Source organism: Zingiber officinale, chromosome 1B (assembly GCF_018446385.1).
Source record: "Zingiber officinale cultivar Zhangliang chromosome 1B, Zo_v1.1, whole genome shotgun sequence".
Lineage (NCBI taxonomy): Eukaryota > Viridiplantae > Streptophyta > Magnoliopsida > Zingiberales > Zingiberaceae > Zingiber > Zingiber officinale.
The window spans coordinates 51,858,015-51,867,521 of record NC_055986.1 but is presented as its reverse complement, the minus strand read 5'-3'; positions in this window follow the sequence as shown (position 1 = coordinate 51,867,521).

Below are 9,507 nucleotides of genomic sequence, written 5' to 3'. Positions count from 1 at the left end.
CAGTGTGAGTTATAAGTGAGCAAGACTCTCACGCCCAACGACCTTCCCAGTCGGTTGTCCCAGACTCTCGCCCCAGTGCGAGTTATAAGTGAGCAAGGCTCTCACGCCTAACGACCTTCCCGGTCGACTGTCCCAGACTCTCGCCCCAGTGCGAGTTACAAGTGAGCAAGGCTCTCACGCCCAACGACCTTCCCGGTCGGCTACCCCAGACTCTCGCCCCAATGCGAGTTATAAGTGAGTTAAGCTCTCACGCTTACAGACTCTCCCAACTGATATTTCCTATATGCACATATGCACATAGGCAAAATACAATAAGGAATATTCGCGATTTCAGTAAGGTGATGTCTGAGTTTCTCAGTCTCCGGGACATGAGGTATAAGGAAGCCCAGGTTAGTAGGTTATTCTTGTTACATCCATTAGCAATATTAGGAAAATGCAGGTGATACACATGCAGGGAAGTACAGATCTATGCTGCCATAAAAAAAACCATAGAAAATACGTTTTATTCTAGTAAAAACGAAACATTCTTTCAGAGGTTTCAATTGCTGCCAGATACAGAGGCTTGACCCTTTTCTCTCAAATGGGCCTGTGCTCAGATCAGTTCTTCCCGGACACTTTCAAGAGTGTGCCGCAATTGGCAGATGGTCTCGTCCTTTAGCCGACTTTCTTCTTTCAGCAAAACTAGTTCATCCTCATGCTTTATCTTCAAATACATGATATGATGGATTTGACTCTGGAAATCTGCTTGAGCTTTCATCATGAGGGCTATTTCTGCCCGAGTTCTATATTTGGCCGCTTGCCAGAGCCCCTCCATTTCCCAACGGAGGGAGGTTTGTAGATCCCTGCTCAGGGTCATATCACGCAGAGGTTTTTCCTTAAGGGCTAGCTGGTGACATACGGAAGGTAGCTCAACGAGCTCCATAGATTAGAAAAGGATCACAAGGAAATAGAAGAGATAGAGATACGAGTGTTGTTGCAAGGAGACATGAACCTTTTATAAGGAAGAAGAAGGTGAAGGGATTTCCTCGGAACTCGATGCGGCGGTTGGAAAACAATGTAACATTTATAGGAGGAAAGTGCGCTCAGAAGTTGAGGAGTCAACATAAGCACAGAAGGAGATCGTTTATCTCCTAGGATGACAAGAAATTCTGCAGAAGGCGAAGGGTAGACAGGTCGACAAAGGACGCGGGAACTAGGTCAGTTAACATAAGGATTGGGGTCTAGTCAGTCGGACTAGAGCTTCCTTCAACTAGACTTGAGGGGGAGGCTTGTGATACGATGCATGTTCGTGGGGTCGGTAAGATGATGTGGTTAGGAGTCAAGACCACAAGAGGGTCGAAAGTCAAGCCTCCGTGGTCGATCAAAAATCAAGTTGACGTGGAGGTCAAGGAGGTCAAAAGTTAAGCCTCCGTGGTCGGTCAGAAGTCAAGAGGACGTGGAGAGAAGGGAGGTCAGAAGTCAAGCTTATGTGGACAGGGTCGAAGTCTCAGCTGATGGGATGGTCAAAGGATGAGATTATAAGACGGACAAGGACAAGCCCTGATAGCGGTCAAGGACCGGGCCCACGGGCTAGGTCGGGAAGTGCTAGCCATGGATAACAGCGGATAGAAGCAGGTCTGGACACAGACCTGGCGTGCAAGTCAGGACATACAAGCCAAAGATAACAAGTATGCAGAGGTAGGTATGGGCACAGACCTGGCGTGCAGGTCGGGAAGTGCTAGCCATGGATAACAGCGGATAGAAGCAGGTATAGACATAGACCTGGCGTGCAGGTCGGGAAGTGCTAGCCATGGATAACAGTGGATAGAAGCAGGTCTGAACACAGACCTGACATGTAGGTCGGAACGTACAAGCCAAGGATAACAAATATGCAGAGGCAGGTCTGGACACAGACCTGGCGTGCAGGTCAGGACATACAAGCCAAGGATAACAGGTATATAGAGGCATGTCTGGACACAGGCCTGGTGTGTAGGTCAGATAGTGCCAACCATGGATAATAACGGATAGAAGTAGGTCTGGACACAGGCCTGACGTGCAGGTCGGATAGTGCTAGCCATGGATCACAGCGGATAGAAGCAGGTCTGTGTACAGACCTGACATGCAGGTTGGGACATACAAGGCAAGGATAACAAGTATGCAGAGGCAGGTCTGGACACAGACCTGGCGTGCAGGTCGGGACATACAAGTCAAGGATAACAGGTATATAGAGGTAGGTCTAGACACAGGCCTGACGTGTAAGTCGGAGAGTGCCAGCCATGGATAACAACGGATAGAAGCAGGTCGGGATATAAGCCTGGTGTACAGGTCTGGATATACGAACTATGGATGATAGCATATAGAAGCGGGTATAAGTATAGATCTCGGAATACAGATCCAACGTTTAGGCAATACAGGACAAACAAGCTAGGGAATCGTAACTACTTGTTAGAAAATGTCAGAAAGCAATCAGCATGTCAGGAAATATTCTCACAGTCGGGGCTCATTACCCATTTTGATTCCATCGCCAACCTATAAAAAAGTGCCACATGTCATTCCTCACCAGACAAAGTCTGACAGCCGACATTCCCTGACACCCGTCAGACCCAGAAACCTCCGTTGTAGTATAAAAAGGGATGCTTTGTCCCTTATGCAGGTACGCTCACTCGTTATTTCTCACTAGTCTTTACTTTTCGTCCTTTCTCTGTGCTTTCTGGGGAAAAAGTATCTGACTTGAGCGTCGGAGGGCCTGACCCGGGGACTTTTTCCTTGTTTTCTGGTCTCTAACGATATGTGGACTCGTCTGAGTGTGCGTAGAGCCGTAGCGTCATCGTCCTGGGCATCTTCCGTCTTCAGCCGCTCGTGTTAGCCTTTCCAAGGGGTGCCAGGTGGATCTGACTCCGTGGTGATTTTTCGTCAACTTCCAATACATCAAGGCCCGCCTTCATCCGACTCAGCTTCCGGACGAGATCAAATTTGGAGCCGTTTGTGGGAACATAACAACCTGTTCCGAAACGTGAAGATGGAGGAGTCTGGCCGCATCAATGTTACTATGACTGCTGGCGAATACGAACTCTTCAAAAAGGCTAAGAGGCGAGCAGCCTCCGAGAAGCAGGCGACTGTCTCTAGACCGCGCCAAGTTCTTGCTGAAGCTTCTAAAGAGCCCCTTCCTATTTCAGATCGGGGTTCTAAGAGAAAACAGCCTGAGGTATTTCCTCAGGTTCCTTATCGTGAGCCTGGCGTGGGGTATTACCAGCTAGAGCCCCAAGGCCATAGCCTCAAGAAAGAGCAGCCTCAGGCCTCCATGGCTGAGAGTTCCTTGCCGTGAGACTCGAAGAAAGGGAAGGCCCTTATCATACCAGAGGTATTCCAGGAAGATTCGGACGAGAGAGTACCTTTCTCGTCCAGGATCTTGAATAAAAGATTGCCTAAAGGCTACAGAGCTCCGTCAATCAGAGAGTATGATGGGAGCAAAGACCCAGAAGAGAACTTACGTAAGTTTAAAAATGCAGCCCTGCTGCATCAATACAGTGATGCTGTTAAGTGTCGAGTTTTCTTGAACACCCTAGCCTGCTCGACGTTAAAATGGTTTGATGGGCTACCTTAAGGATCCATCACCTGTTTCTTGGACTTCAAGACGTCCTTCCTGCGTCGATTTTCTAGTAGTAAGAAATATCAAAACACAGATCATTGTCTTTTCACTCTAAAGCAAGGGTCGACCGAGCTCTTAAGAAATTATATCAACCGCTTCAATCAAGTGGCCCAGGATGTCCCCACCACCACTTCGGAGATTTTGATGAGCGCATTCTCTCATGGATTATGAGAAGGAGAATTCTTCAGAGATCTCATTAAAAATCCCGCTCGGAATTTTGATGAGATGGTGGAAAAAGCTGCCTCCTACATCAAAGTGGAAGAAGCACAAGCGGCTCGGAGGAAAGCTGAAAGACCACCTCTCTCTACCAATAAGTAGGAAAGAAGGATACCTCAACCACCTCCTCAACCTTTGCCGCGTGCCCGAGAAGCCAGACCTACTTTCCATCCCGGGCCAGAGACCAGACCTGCTTCCCAAGTCGCAGCTGTGCATGCTCCCCGACCAGGACCATGGAACAATCGGTATTGCACTTATCATCGATCCCGTACTCATGATACTAATCATTGTTTCCAGTTCGCTCGGGATTCCAAGCGGGCCGCCGAGCTAGGATTACCACCGCCTAAACTAGCCCCTCACGTGCTCAAGATGATGGAAGAGCAACGAACCGCGGCTGGACAGGCCGAGCAACCCCGTCCCGACCTAGAAGGACCCAGTGCTCATCAACCTGGTCGGGGGAAAGAGCCAGAGGGATCGCGGGAAGCCGAGAACAAAGGCAATGCTGCCGTCAGAGAGATTGGCATGATCTCTGGTGTGCCAACTGATGGAGATTCGGGAAGAGTGCGTAAGTCCCATGTGCGTCGCTTAGAGGTTCATGCCGTTAGATGCAGTCAGGAGCAGGCTGCTGGTCCTATTATTAGCTTCGGCCTGACATATCTGGAAGGTCTAGAGCTGCCTCATGATGATGCTCTTATCATCAAAGCTATCATTGCCAATAGCCGAGTAGCCAGGGTTTTCGTTGACACCGGAAGCTCGGTCAACATTCTGTTCAGAACTGCATTTGAGGAGATGTAGATTGATGCCACGGAACTTCAGCCGGTGGCTACATTTCTATATGGATTTACAAGCAATGAGGTGAAGCCTATGGGTCAGATTAAGCTGGTCATATCTCTGGGCACCGAGCCATTAGTGCGCACACGGAGGAGCACCTTTATCGTAGTGGGCTCTCCCTCATCTTATAATGTCATTTTGGGAAGGCCCGCCCTGCACGAATTTAGTGCTGCTATTTCGACCTTTCATCAGAAAATCAAATTTCCAGTTGGCGAGCAGGTTGGCGAAGTTAAAGGCGAGCAGAGGGTCACTCGCCGATGCTATATCGATATGGTCCGGGTAGAGGCTCGAAAAATCAAAGGATACAGTCGACTGGTACAACCATCAGTCAAAGTACACAAGAGCACTTTGGAGACTCTAATAGTAATTAGGGATGGCAATGGGTCGGGTTCGGGTCGGATTCTATATCCTTCGTCCCCATACCCATCGGGTATAGGATCTCCGATGGGTATACCCATACCCATTAAATGATCGGATATCTTCTATAGTTATAATTTTTTTTCTTTCTATCCAACTATTATCATTCAACAAAAATATATTAAAATTAACAACCTATTAAAAAAATATATATATAATTAAAAAAATAGATTAAACATCTATATAGTCTCCTCCTAATATCAACAAAAATAGTAAGTTGATTTTGGAAAAAGAAAATTTTCTTTAATATATGTATATATATTATTTAATCGGGTATTCGGGTCGGGTATCGGGTATTGATAGTCCCTCCATACCCTCCTCCATTCGGATCGGATGTCGGATCCTCCATCGGGTTCGGGTGAAATTGCCATCCCTAATAGTAATCACCTCTATTTTCGTTAACCTTGGCCAAGCACCCCGAAAGCTCTTTAATAGAGCTCTAGAGGAAACACCTATCTATGTTTCCTGCCACCAGCCGACTAGTACAACCATCAGTCGACTGGTCCTATGCAAAATTCGACCGTTATAAGTCAACAGTCGGCTACCGATTGACTGATGAAAACACCAGTCGACTGCTACAGTAACGCTACAGTACTACTATAGTAATGCTATAGTACTGCTGCAGTAATGCTACAGTAACATTGGAATTTTACCCTGAGTGCAGTCTCTCGTGCACATGTCCTTGCTAGCACAACATAGACCTAGCCTTCTAGTCTCCTCTATCAGCCTCGTGCCCCTCGGATGTCTCCCCATCCTTAACGCCTTGCCTTCTGGAGCTTTCATCGGCCTTGTCATTGTTTTCGGGTCTTCCTTTGTCAAGAGGTCGCACCTCCGGGACTTCATCCATTACCAAGTCACACTTGAACTTACATTGCCAAGACTACATGCTTGGACTTACACCGCTAAGACTCACCCTTGGACTTTCCTTCTTTGGCAAGATCACACTTGGACTCTCCTTGTTGTACCTATATCCAACACACCCACAATACATATTAAATACAACAATAAACCTAACTTAAACCTTTAGCCAAACATCAAAACCTAGGGTCAAACTAGATTGTGTAAGGAACTAGGGCGCTAAACATGTCAAAGCGCAGCGGAAAACATCTAGTTTCTTCAGAAGATCCATGCGAAAGGAAACCATATACTAAGTCTTACATGAGAGGATTATACCTTTGATGTGTGCCCTTCACAATCCTGACAACAACCTTTCTTTGGATGCATATCTCAGTGCGATCGAGTGTTCGCGCCTCTACGATATCCACACGAGCATGTTCTGTTCGTCTCACCAACTCTCGATCTAGAGAAGAACCAACTTTGTAGTGCTAGCCACACAAGGTGATTCGGCCATGAGGAAGGATGGGCCAAGAGGAAGAAGAGGAGGAAGGAGAAGAAGACAAAAAAAAAAATTAACTTTCTTACAATCAATGGCCAAAATTCCTCCTTTTGTACTCCCATGGAATACCAAAAGTCCATTTGGCTCTTGATCTCCATTTTGCCTCTTGATCTTCTTCATGAATTGACTCTTAGTCATCTTTCATGAAGAGTCTTTTGGTCAAGTCAAAATTGACCTTTCCTCTTCCCTTTTGGTCAAGTCAAAATTGACCTTTCCTCTTCCTTGGTGAATTCAAGTTCACCCAATGAGTTTAACTCATTGAACCTTATCTATCCCAATTGACTCCATGGACATCAATCCAAATTGACTCCATGAATCTAATTCAAATTAGACTCAATCCAATAATTGGATCCAATTGAGTCTAACTCAATGAGTTTAATTTTGTTTAAACTTCTCTTTATTTTCCTCTTAATAGGTTAGATTATTATATTAGATTAACCATTAACCCAATAATCCAATAAGCTTAATCATCTCATAATTGGCTCTTAGGGCTATTATTAATAATCTCCCACTAGCACTAGTGTCAATCATTACAAAGATGACACCAACACTTTAGATTAACCCATTAATCTTAAGATCCTCAGTATTTTAGTCAAACTAAAATATCCATTTCCAAACTAACATGTTCTTTGTGTGTGACCCAGTAGGCTCACTTAACATTGACAATGTATCCAAATCAATATTTTAGATACATAAACAATGAGTGACATCTAGTAATACATCATTGCTGCCCAAGTGACGAGAAAGTCGAGATCTGACCTAACCTGTCCGTGACTATTATCTTGTATGACTTAGTCCTTCTATCCTTGATATCTAGATTAATCAATGAGGCATAGACCGTGTCATTCTCTTATCAATCTTTGTGTTTCTTGATCTCCAAGTAGACACACTCAAAACAAATAAACTCAATATCTCATATCGACTCATTTGGCATTACCATACTTTCTTGTGTCCTACTAATCAAGGGGCCCACAGATATTGCTTCCGTCGTATGGAAGGAATAAATCACATTTACATCACTCACATCCCTCCGCATAATTCATTGCATACCCAGTGATCGACTTTATTATCCACCTTGTTACAGGTGATGCTTGTTGATACCAAAGTACACAACTCCTTATGTAGGGAATCGTAGTGACTTTAGGTCTAAGGACTAATCATACCAATAATCACATGAGAATATTTAAGACACTCATATAACGATCTATGAAACATTCTCATGGCGGGTCATTCGGTATATATTCTCTAATATATACCCATGTGTCTGTAACGCCCCAAATTTCCTCAATTAGAGTCCTAAAAGTAATTTAAAAATATTTAAAAATGCTATACAAATATTCTAGGGATTTTTAGAAATTTTTAGAGTATTTTTATGTAATTTTTGGAGGTCGTTTGGTATTTTTACTAAACGAAGGAAGTTTCGACAAAAAAATATCCAAGCCGAGAATTGAACCCACGACCTTTGACTCGGTCAAAACCCAGCTGACCAGGTGTGCAAATGGATTTTTATGTTTAGAAAAGGTAGCGAATTTATCTAAGATAGTTAATAGAATATTGGATTATAAAAGGGATAAGTTGATGTTGGATTTGTTTGTTTAGAAAAGTTAGAAAAATTTATTTAAGGAGTTAACAGAATATTGGATTATAAAAGGGATAAGTTGATGTTGGATTTGTTTGTTAGAAAAGGTAGCGAATTTATTTAAGATAGTTAACAGAAATATTAAGTTATAAAAAGGGAGAACTTAGGGATTATTTTCCAAAACCTAAACCTCTCCTCTCCTTTTCTCTCCCGACGGCACAGCGTCTCCTGTTTGGGTGAAGGAAAAAAAAGGGGGGATCTAGGGTTCCTCTCCAGCGGCCGGCCAAGGGAGATTTCCCCGAGATCTTCACATGGTTGTGATCCTCTCGTCAAGGGGAAACCGTGAGCACGAAGGAGGGGTCGAAGCTTGCAATTCCCGCAAACCCTAGAAGTTTTCTTTCCGGTTGTAAGCCCAAGAACGCAAAGGTAAGTGCTTCTCACCTGCAGTATGAGTAGTTCGGACCTTTATTCTTCTTGAATTCGAAGCATAAGGAGCGCTTATAGTGCAGATTTTTAATTAAGCTCATATGTAGATTTTTATGTAAGCTTATAGTGCAGATTTTAATTAAGCCTATAGTGTAGATTTTAATTAAGCTTATAGAGCAGATTTTAATTAAGCTTATAGGTGCAGATTTTAATTAAGCCTATAGTGCAGATTTTAATTAAGTTTATAGGTGCAGATTTTTACTTAAGTTTATAGTGTAGATTTTAATTAAGCTCATATGAAGATTTTTATGTAAGCTTATAGTGCAGATTTTAATTAAGCTTATAGAGCAGATTTTAATTAAGTTTATAGTGCAGATTTTAATTAAGACTATAGTGCAGATTTTAATTAAGCTCATAGTGCAGATTTTTATTTAGCCTTATAGTGCATATTTTAATTAAGCCTATAGTGCAGATTTTAATTAAGCTTATAGTGCAGATTTTTATTTAAGCTTATAGTGCAGATTTTAATTAAGCCTATAGTGCAGATTTTAATTAAGCTTATAAGTGCAGATTTTTATGTAAGCTTATAATGCAGATTTTAATTAAGCTTGTAGTGCAGATTTCTTAGAGCTTAAAATGCAGATTTCTTTAGAGCCTGTAGTGCAGATTTCTTAAGAGCTTATGATGCAGATTTCTTTAAAGTTTATAGTGCAGATTTTTGGTGGAACTTGTAGTGCAGATTTTTGGTGGAAATTATAGTGCAGATTTTTTGTGGAACTTGTAGTGCAGATTTTTGGTGGAACTTATAGTGCAGTTTTTAAAGAAAAAGATTATAATGCAGTTTGGTTAAGTATTATAGTGCAGAATTTATGTTTGCATAGTATGCAGAAATAGTGTAGCATAGAATGTAGAATCTTGATTAGTATAGTATGCAGAATTTTGATTAGCATAGTGTGCAGATTTTTGTTTATGCATTTCAAAGTTAGAATTTGTTTAAAACATTTCAGTTTTTAA